This window comes from Canis lupus, chromosome 2 (genome assembly GCF_011100685.1).
Source record: "Canis lupus familiaris isolate Mischka breed German Shepherd chromosome 2, alternate assembly UU_Cfam_GSD_1.0, whole genome shotgun sequence".
Classification (NCBI taxonomy): domain Eukaryota; kingdom Metazoa; phylum Chordata; class Mammalia; order Carnivora; family Canidae; genus Canis; species Canis lupus.
This window is the reverse complement of record NC_049223.1, coordinates 6,622,189-6,640,110: the sequence shown is the minus strand read 5'-3', so window position 1 is coordinate 6,640,110 and position 17,922 is coordinate 6,622,189. Positions and strand designations below refer to the sequence as shown.

General features: G+C 36.4%; 1 protein-coding gene across 1 annotated transcript in view; it reads right to left on the bottom strand.

Moving 5' to 3' along the window:
• The window catches only part of ARHGAP21 (Rho GTPase activating protein 21), an 82,234-nt gene that overhangs the window by 54,725 nt on the left and 9,587 nt on the right, over positions 1-17,922 (bottom strand).

The window sequence follows — 17,922 nt, the reverse complement described above, 5'->3', positions numbered from 1 at the left end:
AAAAAACAATCATAGGCAAATACAATATACAGTTATGGCAATGACGAGTGCATGATCAACTCTGTAAGCCAATATTTCACAAATTGCTATCCATGGATCATCTGCATTAACACTGAATGTGCTTACTAAAAATCAATGTTTTGGGGTCTAATCAGAAGTCTGCTTTGTCAACAAGTCTCCCGGATGATTCTTATACACACTAACATTTAAGAACAACTAACAGTTTCAATAAAACAGAAGTCAAGGAAAGATTCCCAAATGAGAGGGCATGTAAGCTAAGTGATAAGCACTAAGACAAGGACTGTGGTGGGAGGAAGGGCAAAGAGGTAGATAGTGGTTCTCAAAGTGTGGTCCCCAGACCACATAACCAGGGCATTGACATAACCAGGGAATGTGTTAGTCATGCAAATTCAGGGACTCCATCCAAGCTCTGCTAAATCAGAAACTGAGGTGACTGTGATATGCAATCATGTTTGGGAACCACTGAAGTAGGAGACACAGCCCTCACTCTTAAAGAACATGACTGAGCAAATAAGGCAGATATATGCAGGGAGTGATATAATACTCGTTAAATTGCAATACTGGGCAGAAAATGAATGTTAAATATTAACAGTTTACAATTCTTGCCATATAAAACTAAATTTTCATCATGGTGTATCACAAATGTGGCTCAAAAGTTTCTTTTTTTCCTTTTTTTAAAAATACATATTTAAAAAAAAGATTTTATTTATTTGAGATAGCGCACAAGCAGGAGGAGGTGCAAAGGGAGAGGGAGTGGGAGAAGCAGCAGGGAGCCCAATGTGGGGCTCAATCCCAATCCTGGGGTCATGACCCAAGCCAAAGGCTTAACCTGACCCAGGCTGAAGGCAGATGCATAACCAACTGAGCCACCCAGATGCCTCTTAAAAAAAAGTCTTAAAAAAGGAATATATATCAATAGCTCCCTTTACACACTTAGCTATTTACTCTGAAAGAAGTCTTCTAAAGTAGTGGATGACTAATTCAATCACTTATATGCAACAGGGTAGAGTAAAAATTGCTTGTTTTTAAGTTTTCTTTGTTTTAAGTAGTGTTTTTGTTTTGTTTTTTAAGTTGGCTCCATGGTGCATGGAGCCCAACACAGGGCTTAAACTCATGACCCTGAGATCAAGATGTGAGCTGAGATCGAGTCAGATACTTAACTGACTGAGCCACCCAGGCACCCCAAATTACTTGTTTTCAGAAGCCAGTAGATATGGATCCAAATCCTTGCTTTGCCACTTCATAGTCCAGTTGCAAGTAAGTAAACATTTTTACTTAACTATTACTTTTTCTTCTATGATATTAAGAGATAATTATTCTATATTTTTACATTCTTGAAGAGTTTCCATGAAGACTAATAAATGAGATAACATGTGAAAGTATTCAACATGGCACATAACTGGTTACTCCAGTTATAATTCCTCAGCAAATGTACATTTGCACTCTACACAGTGCTCAAATGAAAACTAGTACCATATTTTATGTCTGTAAGAATGAAAAACTTGAAAGGTAATAAAAACACACTTGCAAAGTATCTATTATACAATTTAGAAGCCTATAAATATGTATCAGATATCTTCCCAAAGAAACTTTATATGGCCTTCTATATTCAGATAACATGAAAATATTATAAATCCTTTTGTCATTTCAGATTAGCTATGATAGCCATGACTACTTTCTCTGTGAGGCTTTGGAGGAAAAAAAGAACTAATGTCAGTTAAATCCCTACCATGAAGAATATCTAATTCTTAAGAGATGTTTGTTAAAGGAGTCAGGGACTAATTGTTATGATTGTATCACTGTATTGTATTATCATATTTCTATAATTATAATTCTATCTGCAACTTAATTTTCAAATGGTTTGAGGGAAAAAATAAACCAAGAGACCATCCCTAGACATGTGGACAGGCAGATAAAGCAGACAGAGCAATATGTTAATTGGTAAACCAAGACAGACAAGGTTTCTGCTGTACTTTGAAAATTATGATAAAAAGCAGGAGCGACTTCCTGGATGTGCCAAGCTTTATTTTTCTTCATAGAATTTATCACTCACTACTTAAAAATATGTTTTTATTTGCTTGCATTTTGGTTGTTTGTCTCTCCCACTAAAATGAAGAACAGGGATTTTTGTCATGTTCTCTGATATCCAGAGTACCTAGAATGATGCCTAGCACAGAAGTGGCATTCAAAAAATATTCAATGAGTGAATAAATTTATTATTTAGTTTAATTCTCATAATAAGCCTACAAGATATACGCAAGTAAGAGGAAACAGACTAAGTAACTTAAAAAGAGGCAGAGTAGGGATTTGAACTCAGGTCCGAATCCAAACACAGTGTTCTCAGTTATTTCAAAAATAATTAAACTATTTATTCATTTGCCAAACTTTACTGAATACAGGCAGTCACTTATAATTACTTTGAATAGAAAAAAAAAGTTTCTTTTCAGTATCAGTCACTTAAAATTCAATTATTTTTGGCTAGGTCTCTCTGTAGCCAACTCAACATTTATAAGAACTGGCATTTAAAGAAAATCATCTGTTTCTTCTTAGCTAGAGATTTGAAGGTTTAGTAAGTTTTGTTGAATCAAATCATTGCTTTCATGGACTTATATAATAAAAGAAGAAAGATTTTCCTCATTAATGTCTTCTAGTCTATTACGTCCAAAAGGTGATTATACCATACTTTTATTTAAAAATACAAAATGTAAATGACTTTAATGAACTCTATAAAAACACTGAGAGTTGGCTGGGCGGCAATGTAGTAAATTCTGAAAATTCTGATAGAAAATTTCACTTATACATAATAGAAGTTGTCCAAAATAATTTTGATTTAATTTCTATAAAAGAAATATTAATTCTTCAGAGACTGACATGATAAAATCAGAGACACTGTCATTGACAAATCTTTCAACACACTATGCGTGAAAACATTTGAAGGTGGAACAGATTAAAATGGGGACAATCTGACAGCAAAAACCATCACATCTGCTGAGAACTACTTTTGATTCTTGCTGTCACTTTTCTTTCTGAACTTTGTCTAAAATCTGACTTACTATTACTACTTAGATATTATCCAATTCCTTCTAAACAACAGAAAACTGATAACCCTTAATTACAGGCAGGTTTCACTAAAAAATATACTTCATTTTAATTTCCATATTTTCTGATCCTAAGTTAAATACTTGGCTTATTAATTTTAAGGTGTGTCTTTAAGAGAAGTATTACCCAAAGGATACAAACATAGTGATTCAGAGGGGCACATACATCCCAATGTTTATAGCAGCAATGTCCACAATAGCTAAAATATAGAAAGAGTTTAGATGTCCACCAAAAGATTGTGTGTGTACACACACACACACACACACACACACACACACACACAGGAATATTATTCAGCCATCAAAAAGGATGAAATCTTGCCATTTGCAATGACATGGATGGAACTAGAGGGTATTATGCTGAGCGAAATCAGTCAATCAGAGAAAGACAAATACCATATGATTTCACTCATATGTAGAATTTAAGAAATAAAAACAGACGAACACAGGGGAAGGGAAGGAAAAATAAGATGAACACGAGAGGGAGACAATCATAAGAGATTCTTTAACTATAGGAAACAAACTGAGAGTTGCTAGAGGGGAGGTAGAAGGGTAGGGGCTAACTGATGGGCATTAAGGAGGGCACATGATGTAATGAGCACTGGGTATTATATGCAACTAATGAATCACTAAATTCTACCTCTGAAACTAATAATACACTATATGTGAACTAAATTGAATTTAAATAAAAATATTTTTTAAAAGTGTCCTCTCTTTATAAAACAGAGAAAGACAAATACCACATGGTTTCATTTATATGTGGAATCTAAATAACAAAACAAAGAAACACTCATAAATTCAGAGAACAAACATGGTTGACAGAGGGGAGAGAGGCTGAGGGTGGGTGAAATAGGTGAAGAGGACTAAGAGGTAGAAACTTCCAGCTATAAAATAAGTAAGTCATGGGGATGAAAAACACAGCATAGAGAATATGATCAATAATATTGTGGTAACTTTGTGTGTGATAGGTGGTGACGACATGTATCACAGCAAGCACTTCATAATGTATATAGATGTCAAATCACTGTGTTGTGCACCTGAAACTAATTTACTATTCTGTCAGCTATATTTCAATTAAAATTTTTAAAAAATTTTAAAGAAAGGATAATTTTAAAAAGTATCTTCTTTTTAATATATTCTACTGGAAATGGAATCAAAAATTTCAAGTTTAAAATGTGTTATTCCATCTCGTCTTTAATTTTTTAAGTCAATGATTTCTGAATATGCACATTTAAAAGTCTGATCCTGAACTGTGGTAATTCACGAAGAAAAACAATTCTTTACTTTCCTGTATTATCATCCGGTAGGGCCAGATAGCTTCGCCGGCAATTCCTAGTAAAAAGCCTCTTTTAATTCTATATCCATGTTTTATAATTTCTCATTTTTTGAGAACTCATAGGAAGTGCTTCAAAGAACTGTTTTTATTCAAGTGTTATTTCCTTGACCTTGTCAGAGAAAAGGAAAATGTGTCTTTTTAGCACACATACATAAATCTTTCTGTATTTGAGAAAAGAAGTAAAACGACGACAATCTGAATAATCTAAATGGCTAAATGACAGCAGCTAAAATGGCCAGGTACAGAAAACATTCCATCTTATGCTATTTAACATATAATTAGCAAAGACTTAACAAGTAGACAGAGATCCCATATGTGACTTTACTTAAAGTTGAATACTATTTTGAAATCAGAAAAAAAAAACCCACATACTTTCACATTATAGTAAATATAATCACTTGGGAGAAAAATAACGAGGAAGGAACGAAGAAGAGACGAAGGAAGAAAGGGATGAATGAACAAACTATGTGCAGGTAGTACTTGCCATCTAAATACTGGATGAATATCCAGGTAGCTGTGACTTCTATTCTCCACAGGCAGGATAATGCAGTAGTTAACAGCTTGAGCCTTTTAAACAGATTACATAGTTTAAAATCCTAGCTCTGCCATTTATCTTCAAGGAAGGTTATCAAATGTTGCAAAAATTAGTTCAATTTAATTGGGTATCCTGTATTTTATCTGGCAACCTTACCTCCAAATGATTTTAGACAAATGTTTTACTTGTGTTACAGTGAACTCCTCTGCACAATGAGGATGATGGTAATATATTCCCACCTGGCAATGTTGTTGTGAGGATTAAAAGAGATAATCCATTAAAATGCTTATATAATGTCTAATTCAAGTAGGTATTTAATAAATGTTATTACTGTGCTAGTCTGATAATAAACCTTTGGAAGGTTTACATACAGATCAGGGATAATTGAGGCTGGGGTGCTTGTCACTCTGCAAGTGCTTAATTAAATACTGGTTGAAGGAGTATCTCTATAAATCCAACTGCTATATTATGAAGAAATTGAGGAATACAAACCAAAGACTAAAGAACTCTTAAAAAAAGAAGGTAGACAAAAATATGAGACTGTACTAAAAAATTTCCAGTAACTCTGACATGAACTACACAATACTTATTTTCAAAGAAACTGGTATTGAAACCAGAGGACTACATCCCTAGGCCTGTGGGCTTTGTCAGTTAAAAAAGATTATTTAAATCTGTAAACGACCCTCTCCTTTAGAGAATGCTAAAGCCCAAAACATTGCCAACATTTAAATTATTTCAAAATCTAAACTTAGAATAAAAGCAAACAGACTCAAGCAAATGGATTATTTTAAGAAGTGACAATTTTGCAGCGCCTGAGTGGCTCAGTTGGTTAAGTGTCGCCTTTTTCCTGGGATTGAGCCCTGCATTGGGCTCCCTGCTCAGCAGGGAGTCTGCTTCTCCCTCTCCCTTTGCTCTTCCCCCCAACTTGTGCTATTTCTTAAATAAATGAAATCTTTAAAAAAAAAAAAGTGACAGTTTTGAAGTATGCCACTTATAAAGAGGACCCTGTAAAGAATATCCACAGAAAAGTAGATAGGTATAAGTCAGGGAATGCTATAGTTCTGGGGGCAATAGGAAAATATTTATTAACAGAGTGAACAAATACATACCTTATACAAAGAAATACCCTCCCATGTTTTAAACAAAAACAAAGCAAGAAAAAAAAATAATGGCTGTCACTGAGATTATTAACCTTTTTGGCTTCTTCCTTCTGAGTTTCTGAAGATGCTACTGAACAATTTTTTTTAAATGGAACTAATCTTCTCTTTTATAATGACAGTTAATTTTTTAAAGTATTCTTTTAATTGATTTCTTTGTTGTAAAAAAAAGTCTACACAAGAGAAAGCCACTGAAATTAAACTGGGCTTCATATGAAAGTTATATAAGCCATGGAAGAAGGATACTCTCCACAAATGTGGAAAACTAAAGAGATACATCACATAATAGAGCATTAAAGCTCCAAGCATTAATTATTCAAAGAAAATCAATTAAATGGTTTATGGAAATTGATATTTAGTTTTCAGACCAAAAAATAAGTGAAACCACAATGTAGATTGAAATAGATATCAAAGTTAAGTCTAAATAATGAAAAATGACCTCAACTTCTTTTTGATGGGTAACAGATTGCCACAGGGGGGGAAAATAGGGCATGAAGAAGAATTTATTGTGCAAAAGTTAGGAATTATGAATCTTTTAAGGCAGAAAACAAACGAGAAATAAATATCAAACCCAGGCTAGGATTACCTCTGGGGAAAGAGAATAGGTGAAGAGTTATGGCCTCAATCATACTTATAACCATTGGGGTGAGGTGGGATGGGGTCAGGACTGGGAGGAAGGACGCTAAAATGCTAACCTGACAAAGATAGGTGGCAAGCATTTGGAAGTTACGTTTTCCCCCTATATTTTCTGTTTGCCTGAAATATTTTGTAAGTATTTCTTAATTGTTGGAAACAGACTGCTAATCTTTATTTTGAAGGTTTGGCTTGCTGATGGCATACATAATTATCCTAAGAGCCTAACAGAGACACACTAACAACCAAAAAATCCATAAATATCATTATGAAGCAGCATCCAACTTTAAAAGACTGGTATGGCAGATTACTGGGTACTCCATTTCCTTTGGTTATGGCAGAAGCACTAATTAAAAAATATAAATATATGCTAGTTTATTAAATCTAGGTATTCCCAGATTTCTACTAAAGATGTTCTCATTTCCAGAGGGATGGCTAATACTTTAAAATTATATCTCCCAAGCCTCTAATCTACAGCTCCAACAATTATGAGCTTCAAACTCAAAATTCCAATAGCCTCTGGACATTGTAGGATGTTGCCTGTTGGGTCTCAGTCAAATTCTATCTATAAGCAAACTCATATCCTCTACTCAATCTGATCTTCAAGTAATATCAGATGGAGCAAAATAAAATTTTTAAAAATCTGTTAAGTATTAAAAAGAACGTCATGATATCATTATATAACTTAATCATGATAAACTTTCAACCCACACCCAGCTAATTATTTTTGCTTACTTTTTATTGTGGAAAATGTCCAACATATACAAAAGTAGACAAAACAGAATAAAAACCCATGAACATAACTTAAATAACTAAAAAAACTTTGTCAATCTTATTTTACTCCTACTCACTTTTTCTTCCTGAAGTGTTTTAAAATAAATCTCAGATATCATGTCAATTCATTCATCAATACTTTAAGATTTCTTTATTTACTTGAGACAGAGAGAGAGCATGCAGGCTGGGAGGGGGAGAAGGAAGAGGGAAAGAGAAACTCAAGCAGACTTCATGCTAGGTGTAGAACCCGATTTGGGACTTGATCTTACCACCCTGAGATCAGACCTGAGCTGAAACCAAGAGCCTGATGCTTAAGGGACTGTGCCACCCAGGCACGTCCCCTACCCCCTTTTGTTTTTAAGATTTACTTATTTACTTTATTTTTTAATTTAATTAATTAATTTATTTTTTACTTACTTATTTTAAAGGGAGAGAGAGAGCATCCAGGGACATTCATAAATACTTTAAATACTGCAGTATGCATCACCAGCAAATAGGAACTTTACTTTTTCTTAAGGAAAGATAAAACAATCCCAGATTTCTCCATAGTATGTGGTATTCTCCACAGTGTAGATAAGTATAAACTGACAACAAACACAATCTTGCCTTCTACTTTCATCCTCCTAAATGCCTACTTAGCATCAACGAAAAGCAGTATGTCACAACATAGAAAAGACAGCACCAAAAGCTATGAAACAAATTTAGAGAGGTTTCACATATGAAATCACAACAGAACCCTAGATTAAGTTTCCCATCAAGTTAACCATTCCCAATGGAATGCTCTGCCTACGTATTCAAATCAGTGAGATCACACACACACAGGAGAACATACAATACATGAAAAACTCCAGCACATGGAACAGTGCCTGGCACACAGTAGACGATCAATGAATATTTACTGCTGACTTACCAAATTACAGCTCTGGCAAATGTCAATAGTAGAACCGCCCAAAACCAAGTAAGGATTTGTTTAAGGAACAAAGTTGCATTGCAACTGACCTGTAGAATCTCCCTCAAACAGTAGATGGGGCTACTTAATAGTGGCCACTTAATAGTAGTTTGAGTAAAGTACCGCTAGGTGTCAGACACGAGTCAAAATTTTCTGGCATGATTAATGACTTAGGCAAGACAGACTCTGGAAGAGTGTTATTCATTCAACAAATATTTACAGAGCTTGTAAATGTGCCAGGTGCCGATTATCCTGCAATGAGCAAAACAGTCCTGGGATCTGCCCTCTCCAGTATTTGAAGTTTATGCAGCATCATTTCTCTCTCTCTCTCTCTCTCAAGTTTCAGGAATTTCACCAAGTATGTCTCACGTGTGGATTCACAGCCCTGCCATTCCTGTTGTGCTGGATTTTAATTTCTCCCAAACCCAGGAAAATTTGTTCCAGTGTTCTAACCACCAGCAACTATCTTTCCATCTCAGACCTTACCATCGCTGGACCCCTTAACAAATTCCACTTGGTTCTTGCTTTTATCAAGATCTTCCGGGGCACCTGGGTGGCTCAACAGTTGAGCAGCTGCCTTCAGCTCAGGGTGTGATCTCAGAGTTCCCGGATCAAGTCCCACATCGGGCTTCCTGTGTGGAGCCTGCTTCTCCCTCTGCCTGTGTCCCTGCCTCTGTGTGTGTGTGTGTGTGTGTGTGTGTGTGTGTGTGTGTGTGTCTCTCTCATGAATTAAAAAAAAAAAAAAAAAAAAAAAGACCTTCCATTTCCTTTAGCCCTCCCTATTCTTCAAGATTTGTCAGGCTCCCTCCAGAAATCACTTTCTTTCTTACTTACTAAGATTACCCACGGACCAATACTGCAACAAGATTCACCAACAACTTCAACTTCCTTCCCTGCCCCCTGACCTTCCAAAGCATTCAGCTTGCCAATCTCCAACTATGGAGAATTCCATCCGTGCACCCACTCTGTTCCTCTGCTTGGCCTACTATTTCAGTTGAACAAAACTGCAAATCCCATAACCCACTGATTTATAGTTTCTGAGTTCAGCTAAGTTCTCGATACGGCTCACTCAAGTCTCTTGCTTATGTTTTAATTCCCATTCCTTCACGGTTGCTGTTCCAAACTTAATGAGCTTCTTGAACTTGCTGGTCCATCCTGATTCCCTCACACTATCTGGATAACCTTTTCTTTTATGGCACAGTACACTTCAACTGTTGTATCCTGATTTTTTTTTTTTTTTTAATCTTTGCCCATCCTTACTTCCTTTTGTTTTACCTTAAGTAAGGATTTAGTCACCTGCTTCCCTCAAGACTGTTTCCCTCACGGTCTCCTCTCATGTGTAAAACTTCAGTCAATCTCTGTTCTTCCCTTCACTGGACAGACATACATATTCTCAGAGACATACAGTAGCTTCCTGTACTTAAAAGAACAGCAAAACTTCTCCCTGTCCTTCCACATAGCTACCATCTCTTATTTTCCTTCCCTTCCTTTTCATACTTTTGAAGAATAGTCCATATCGTATCCTTATTTCTTTACTTCTAATTCAGGGTTTCTCCAACACTGACAAGTATCCCCTTGGGGATACAAGCAAAACTTCCCACCCACCCCATTCCCATCCTCATTAAGTTTCCCTGCTCTAATTTATGTTCCAACCCACGATACTTGGTTTCTGTATCCCCTCCGCTCACTCTACTGAAACTATTCTCAGTAACTTTACCAGTGTGCTGCTTGTCAAACTAGGTCCAACAGTATCCTTTTTAGTCTTCATCCAAATCTCTATGCAAAGGATAGTTATCTCCTCTCCCCTTAAAATGACCACCTCTTACTTAGCAGGTCAGCAACTCCTCCTGGTTGTCTTCACCTTCCACAACTTATTCTCAGACTTCCTTTCTGATTCTTAGATGTTTACCTTCCATAGGGCCCTATCTTTATCCTCTGTTTTCATGCTCTCTGGGCATGGTTTCATTTACACCTAGGACTTAATCAGCGCATATATAACAATGACTTCCAAATCTATTTTCAACCCCACCTTTCCCTATGGGATCCACAGCCAAATTTTTAACCAGGTACTGAACATTTTACAGGCATCAGAAATGCAACTTATCCCAAACTAAACCCATTTCCTCAGAGGAAGGAGGCAGATATGTTCCCCCTCCAGAATCCTGCAGCTAATGGTCCCTCCATCTATCCACTCATTCATGCCAGAGAAGCTAAGCATATTCCTCCAGAAATCATCCTTACTTGGTGACATAAAATTCACACTCAAGTCCCACCACCAAATCTGGGCAGATATAACTTCCAGATATCTCTGAAATCTATTCTAGAACACTGGTCTTCCTTCCTCCTGATGATATCCTATTCACCTGTCAATACTGCAAAGGAGGGCAGCCCCGGTGGCGCAGGAGTTTAGCGCCACCTGCAGCCCGGCGTGTGATCCTGGAGACCGGGGATCGAGTCCCACATCAGGCTCCTTGCGTGGAGCCTGCTTCTCCCTCTGCCTGTGTCTCTGCCTCTCTCTCTCTCTTTCTGTGTGTGTTTCTCATAAATAAATAAATAAATAAATAAATAAATAAATCAATCAATAAATCAATAAATAAATCTTTAAAAAAAAATAGTGCAAAGGACATCCCACCTGAGACCCTTCCCTGCTGCTTAAATGATGACTCCCTGTGCAGTGGTCCTGCCACAACTGTACACACCTCTACTGTTGCATGTATGTAATTATTCTACACTTTCATCCTCCATCAGAGTAGGGGATTCTTGAAGCCAGAGCCTTTATTTTACATATATGTTCTTTACATATATATATACATGCCAGGAACGGTTTTGAGTTTTAAGCCAAAATAACAAAATAAAGTTCCTGTTCTACATTCCAATTGAGGCAGAAAATGTTTGACAAGAAATAAATAGCATGAGATACGGTGATAAGTGTTAGGGAGTATAATAAACAGAGCCGAGAAGGGGAGGAAGGGTGAAAGGCAGGGCTGTAATACTATTTTCATGATATGGTCAGACAAGTCCTCTCTAACAGGTCACATGTGAACAACTACCCGAAGAAAGCCAGGTTAGAAGCCGTACTTCTCCCTTTCCAGCAATGAGATTAGTGGCTTACTTGTAGTAGTGACTCAACAAATGTTTGCTAAGTGAATGAATAAACAACAGGAAATAGATTTCTAGATTTAATATTACGTAGCATTCATATACAAATATTTCTGTTCTGGAAAATTATGTTTAACTTTGAAAACAGGGACATAACTATCCCAATTAACTTATTAGCTGCCTCTATGAACCACATACTTTGAATGTAGACTAGCTGAAGAGCAATCAGGAAAAAAAAGGGGACTATCCGGCCAGATGGTGTCTGTGATCAAAGTCTTAAGTCATACAGCAGCTGGGAAAAGACAGCTCAAAATCACCTAATTACAGGGTCACCTCTGCAACATTTTCTATAGAGAAGTTTTTTCAGAGAAAAGCCTAGAACATTACTACTACTCCAACTGTGTACTTTCCTTGACTTTTTCATCTGAATAGCCCTATTTCTAATTAGCTGAGACTCTAGATTTCATATTTATTTTTAGAATGCTTTTAGAATACTTCCAGAAACTTTAAAAGTTGCATTGATTGTCTTGACTACCAAAGTAACTTCATGCCTTTCAAAGTCTTAAAACCAACTCCAAAAAATTGGATTTCTGACAGTACCTACTTAATCCAATCAAATTCCTTTCATTTTAGATTACTGTAAAAATGGTTTCCTGGAACTTTTAAAGTGAAGTTAGATATATATTTTTTTATTTATTTTTTTCAAAAGAATTATTATTATTTTTTAAAGATTTTATTTATTTATTCATGAGACACACAGAGAGAGAGAGGCAGAGACACAGGCAGAGGGAGGAGCAGGCTCCATGCAGGGAGCCTGAGGAGGGACTTGATCCCGGGTCTCCAGGATCAGGCCCTGGGCTGAAGGCGGCACTAAACTGCTGAGCCACCCCAAAAGAATTCTTTTTTTGGGCTGCCCCCAAAAGAATTTTTTAAAAGTTTATTTTTGCCTTACCCAGCAGATATCAACCTATCTTCTATTTTTTTCCCCAAAGGTTTCATTTATTTATTGGAGTGAGACAGAGCACAAAATGGGAGGAAGGGACAAAGGGAGAAGGAGAAGCAAACTCCCCACCACGCAGGGAGCCCAACATGGAGCTCCATCCCAGGACCCTGGGATCATGACCTGAGCTAAAGGCAGACATTTAACGGACTGAACCACCCAGGTGCCCTGCCCTATTTATTTTTACTTTCAAGTAAGCTCCACACCCAACATGGGTCTTGAACTCACGACCCCAAGATCAAGAGTCATATGCTCTACTGACTGAGCCAGATATATATATTTTTTAAACTCTCATCTAACTTAACCACCTGACCAGTGTATTTTACAAAACGGTTTGCCAAATTCCTACTGACATTCAGGATTACAGTATTTTTGTTACTGCTGCCTGAGCTTACACACTTAGTGGCTATGTCACATCTCTAAACTTAAAAAATGTCTGACATTTCATGTTAAAAGCAAGAGAGGTGAAAGAAAGGAAGGAAGGCAGGAGACAATAATTTTCTTCCTGGACAGCAGTGGTACAGACATGAACATGCTGAGTTGTGCAGCTTGGGAAAGAGTCATGTCGGAACAGTGCCAAGTTAAGGTTGGTTCATCCAGAGCATTGACTCAACAACATCTGAGCTACTACCAGGTACATACTAGGCCCTGAAAATTAAACAATAAAGGACAATTTCCTTCCTTAATGATCTTTGTTCTTAAAGTAATACATAAAAACACTGTTTTCATAAATACAATGAATAGTCTGGGTATGGAAGAAAATTTCAGTTTGCATACTCTAATACTAATTTTTGATAAGAAATATATTTGCCCCCACTTATTTCTGCATTTTCCCATATCAGATCTGTGCTGCTGCCACCACCTCCCAGGATCAGGTGGAGGAGGAGGAGGCAGAGAGTCTCTGCTTGTTTATCACATAGCAGGAACAATTGCTCAGATTAACTGTCTCCAAAATATGAGTAGGGATTTTCCAGAAGAGAAGAGAGAAACTAACTGTGAAGCATCAAACAATCTATTTATTCCATCTTGTACAAAATACGCTTCCCAACATTTGGAGAATAGCTATCACTTTCATGCCCTCAGCATCTCTTTTGCAAGCCACAGCATCAAGTTCTTTCAATCTTTTAAAAAAATACACACCATAGTTTTAAAATTTATATATATCCTTGCTATCACTGTCCTTTATTTCTGAGGCTCCCCAGTGTTTTGACCATGTTCTATTTAATCAGAAAAAGATCCAGGAGCCCTAATTTCCCATGTTTTCCTACCTATCAAGTGGAGTGGAATAAAATAAATATACTGAAGATAAGTTGTTAATAGCAAAATACAGAATCACTTATCTCTCTCTGTGTGTACACATGTATGCATGTGTATATTCATGTGTGTATTTGTGTGTATATAAGCTTATACATTTTTAGATTAGGAGACATTGCCCATAAGAGCAAACTACAAATAACTTGGTAATCTGATTTTATCTTTATCTATATTGATAGGATATAAAGGTATTTCAATAAGACAATATATGGACAGCAAGTCTTTTATTTTATTTTTTGACAGCAAGTCTTTTAATAAAGTATCAATGTACTAGCAAATTGAGCTAGTACAGGGGAATGCATAATTTATATTTGAACCATAGTACATATATATGTAAGCCTAGCTGCTAGAAAATTACATCCCAAAATACTATTAATATCAATAATATATGTCCAGACTGAACAGGAGTCCCTTCCACCCAGCAAGCAGAAGAAAAGCCCAAGTCCTATCTAGTTATGAATCTATTAAGAGATTGTCCCACATTAATAATAAGGGTAACTAGAAATAATGCTCCCACCAACCTGAAGGCTACACCTAGGTGCTAAGCAAAGTAAGGGGGGTGGGGGGAGGAAGGAAACCAATCTCTAAGAAGTAGCTATGGACCAAACTTCAAATAGATTTGCAGCCTAAAAATATAATAACCTGGTTCTGTATAAAAGCAAACACCAATCTATTTGAAAACAACGTTTTCATCCTAGATCTCAAAAAATTCCTAGTAGTTTTTGATGGACAACAAAGGCAAAATAGTCCAATATACAAAGCAAAAAACCCCCCAAAGATCAAAGAACAAAACCCACCCTGAGCTAGAACCAGCAGAAAAACAAAAACAAAAAAGAGAAACAGACCCACAAAGACTCCTGATAGTAAAATTACCAGACACAGATTATAAAACAACTGTTTACTATTTTTGAAAAAACTTTTAAAAAATCCTAAAAATGATAAAGAGAAAGCTATAACAATCAATCATGTATACTTTGGTGCCTTCCCTGAAGAATTTTTAACAATCAAAATTTAAAACCCAAACAGCTAAAAAGAAAATTATTAGATATATATTGAAAGAAATTATCTAAATGCAGCTTCTGAGAAAGATTTGGGGAAAAAAGGGAAGGAAGAGAGAATTTAGGAGCCATGGGGGACAGAATAAAAACATCTAACATTTGTTCAACTGAACCCCAGAAGAATTGAAGAGAGCACTGAAAGACAGATAATATGTGAAAAAATGCTAGCTGAAAATTTTCTAAAACTGATGACAACCACCAACAGACACAAGAAGCTCAATGAATTATAAACAAGAAAAACAAAAACAAATTCTCACCAAGACACATTTACAAAAGGGCCAAACACGAAAGATATGGAGAAAATCTTAACAGCAGATATAAAGTTTGCCTTCATAAAACCAATACACCAAAATATGAATTAATAAGCAAGAATATAAGCCAAAAGAGAGTGGGATATTAACTTCAATAGGTTAGAAGAAAACATCATCATAGAATTTTGTAGCCAGCAAAATCTTTTCCAAAAATGAGAGTAAAACAAAGACTTTTCAGGAAAAACAAAAACAAAAAACCCCAAGAGAATTGCAACATAACATAAAAGTAACCTGCAGGTAGGAGGAAGATTAGTAGAGTTAACATATCCTAAAGTCCGTATATTGTTTCAGAGGAGAATAAAATATTAACTAGCACTAGACTTTGATAAAGTTGCATATTATGATACCACTAAAGAACCGCAATACATTATTTAATCTTGAGAGAAAAATATAAAAAATTCAAGATAAAACAGAAACTTCAAAATAAAGTAGGAAATTAAACAATAAATGTTATTAATTATATTAAATGTAAACAGACAAAAATTTCCAAATCTAACAATGGTGAACTACCTTGTTTCAGAATCAACTCTTCCACCTATGAGCAACAACCAGAAAAGCTGGATGAAGTATAGGTAACATTCATGTGAAGTATAGGTAACAGAAAGCCTCCAAGGCAAGAGGGCTCAAAGGGGGATAGGATCTCAAAGAGAAGGAAGTTCAGAGAAGTGAGCTCAATGTTTTGCATGGCTTTTAACGTTGAGGTACTTTCTGCTTCCAAAGTAATGGCTGAGAGACTGATGAGCTGTACAGAACTTCCATCAATCTCAAAGGGCCAGGAGGACACAAATGGCTATTTGAGGCCAGACAAGGAAGGTCTGGAAAACACCATAAGCTTTCAGCTTGGGTCTCCCAAGGAATTGCGTGAGTAGGGGTGAAAAAGAGAAGCCCAGCCACATCAAGCATGCAGGTGTGCTGTACAGATTTCCTTTGAGAGAGAATCTGCTGTGGGGAACACAGCGGAGTGAAGCCCCAGCTGCCACTCCTTTAGATCCACCGTGGTCGCACAGAGGCCATATTTCCCCATTAGGGCACAAAGCAAGATTCTGCTCAAGGGCAGTGTTTTTTGGGGAGCTCCTCAGTGGCCTCACAGAAACCTCCTGACGTTGGGCTGCAGTCTGGCATCTTTCCTACCAAATCCTCCCTTCCTTCCCTTCTCTCACAGATGTCAGACCTGCAGTGTGGTCTGAAGTCTTCCCCTGCATCTTCCGCTCCCTTCTTCTTTATCCTTCACAGGCATTTCTCCCAATGAATCTCTGCCATGTCTAATGCTGTCTTGCCATCTGTTCCAGTCTTAGCATGGCATCTGTTTCCCAGAGAACCCAAACTATTAAACCAAAAGTCAGAAAAACTAAGGCCCACCTTTAGGTAAAGCCAATCCCTGCAGAGAGATGCAAAAATCCTAAATACAACACAAAACCAAACCTGGCAATATATGAAAAATATCATATAATATGAACAAGCTTGATTTAGTCCAGTCATGCAATGTTTAACAGTTGGAAAAATAAATCAATATAATTCACTATATTAAGAGGTTAGAGGAAAATAAAATAAAAGGTTTATGCCAAAAGATGCAGACAAATTCAACATTCATTCATGGGAGAAATACACCATGTTCACAGATTAGAAGATTCAATTATTTCAAATGTTTTCAAATAATCAAATATTGTAATTAATATAAACCAATTAAAATTCCAACAGATTTTTTTGTTAAGTGCAGAAACTGAAAAACTGATTCTAAAACTTTGTGATATTGCAAATGGACAAAAATAGCCAATCCAATTGTGAAAAACAAAACTGAAACACTTACTCTACCTAATAGCAACATTTAGAACGTGGTAATTACAGTAATTAAGATCACAATCTTGCTGCAGAGAAAGTGACCAATGGAACAGAACAGAGGTTGGCAAGCTGGGTGTATAAAAAGCCAAACAGTAAATATTTTAGGCTTTGCAGAATACATGCAGTCTCTGCCGCATATTCTTTTTTTAAAACAATCTTTTAAAAATATAGAACCGTTCTTACTTTGGAAGGTATACAAAAGTGAGGCACAGGCCAACCCCTGGAATAGAAGAAAGTCCCGAAACAGACCTACAGATATTTTATGATCAAGGTGGTATGACAAAGCAGTAAAAAAAAGTATAGAGTGTTCACTAAACAGTGTAGGGTTAGGGCAGCCCAGGTGGCTCAGCGGTTTAGCGCTGCCTTCAGCCCAGGACATGATCCTGGAGTCCAGGATCGAGTCCCATGTCAGGCTCCCTGCATAGAGCCTGCTTTTCCCTTTGCCTGTGTCTCTGCCTCTCTCTCTCTCTCTGTGTCTCTCATGAATAAATTTTAAAAATCTTAAAAAAAATAGTGTAAGGTTAAATGCATATCCATATTGGAAAAAAATTAATCTTGGTTTCATACTACATGTAAAATAATAATTACAGGTAAACTGTAGGTTTAATTGTGAATGATAACACAATAAAGCATCCTGTAGATAACATAGGAGGGTATCTTTGTGATCATAGTAGAAAAAATTCTTTTTTTTTTTAAATATATTTTTTTAAATTTTTATTTATTTATGATAGTCACAGAGAGAGAGAGAGAGAGAGAGAGAGAGGCAGAGACATAGGCAGAGGGAGAAGCAGGCTCCAT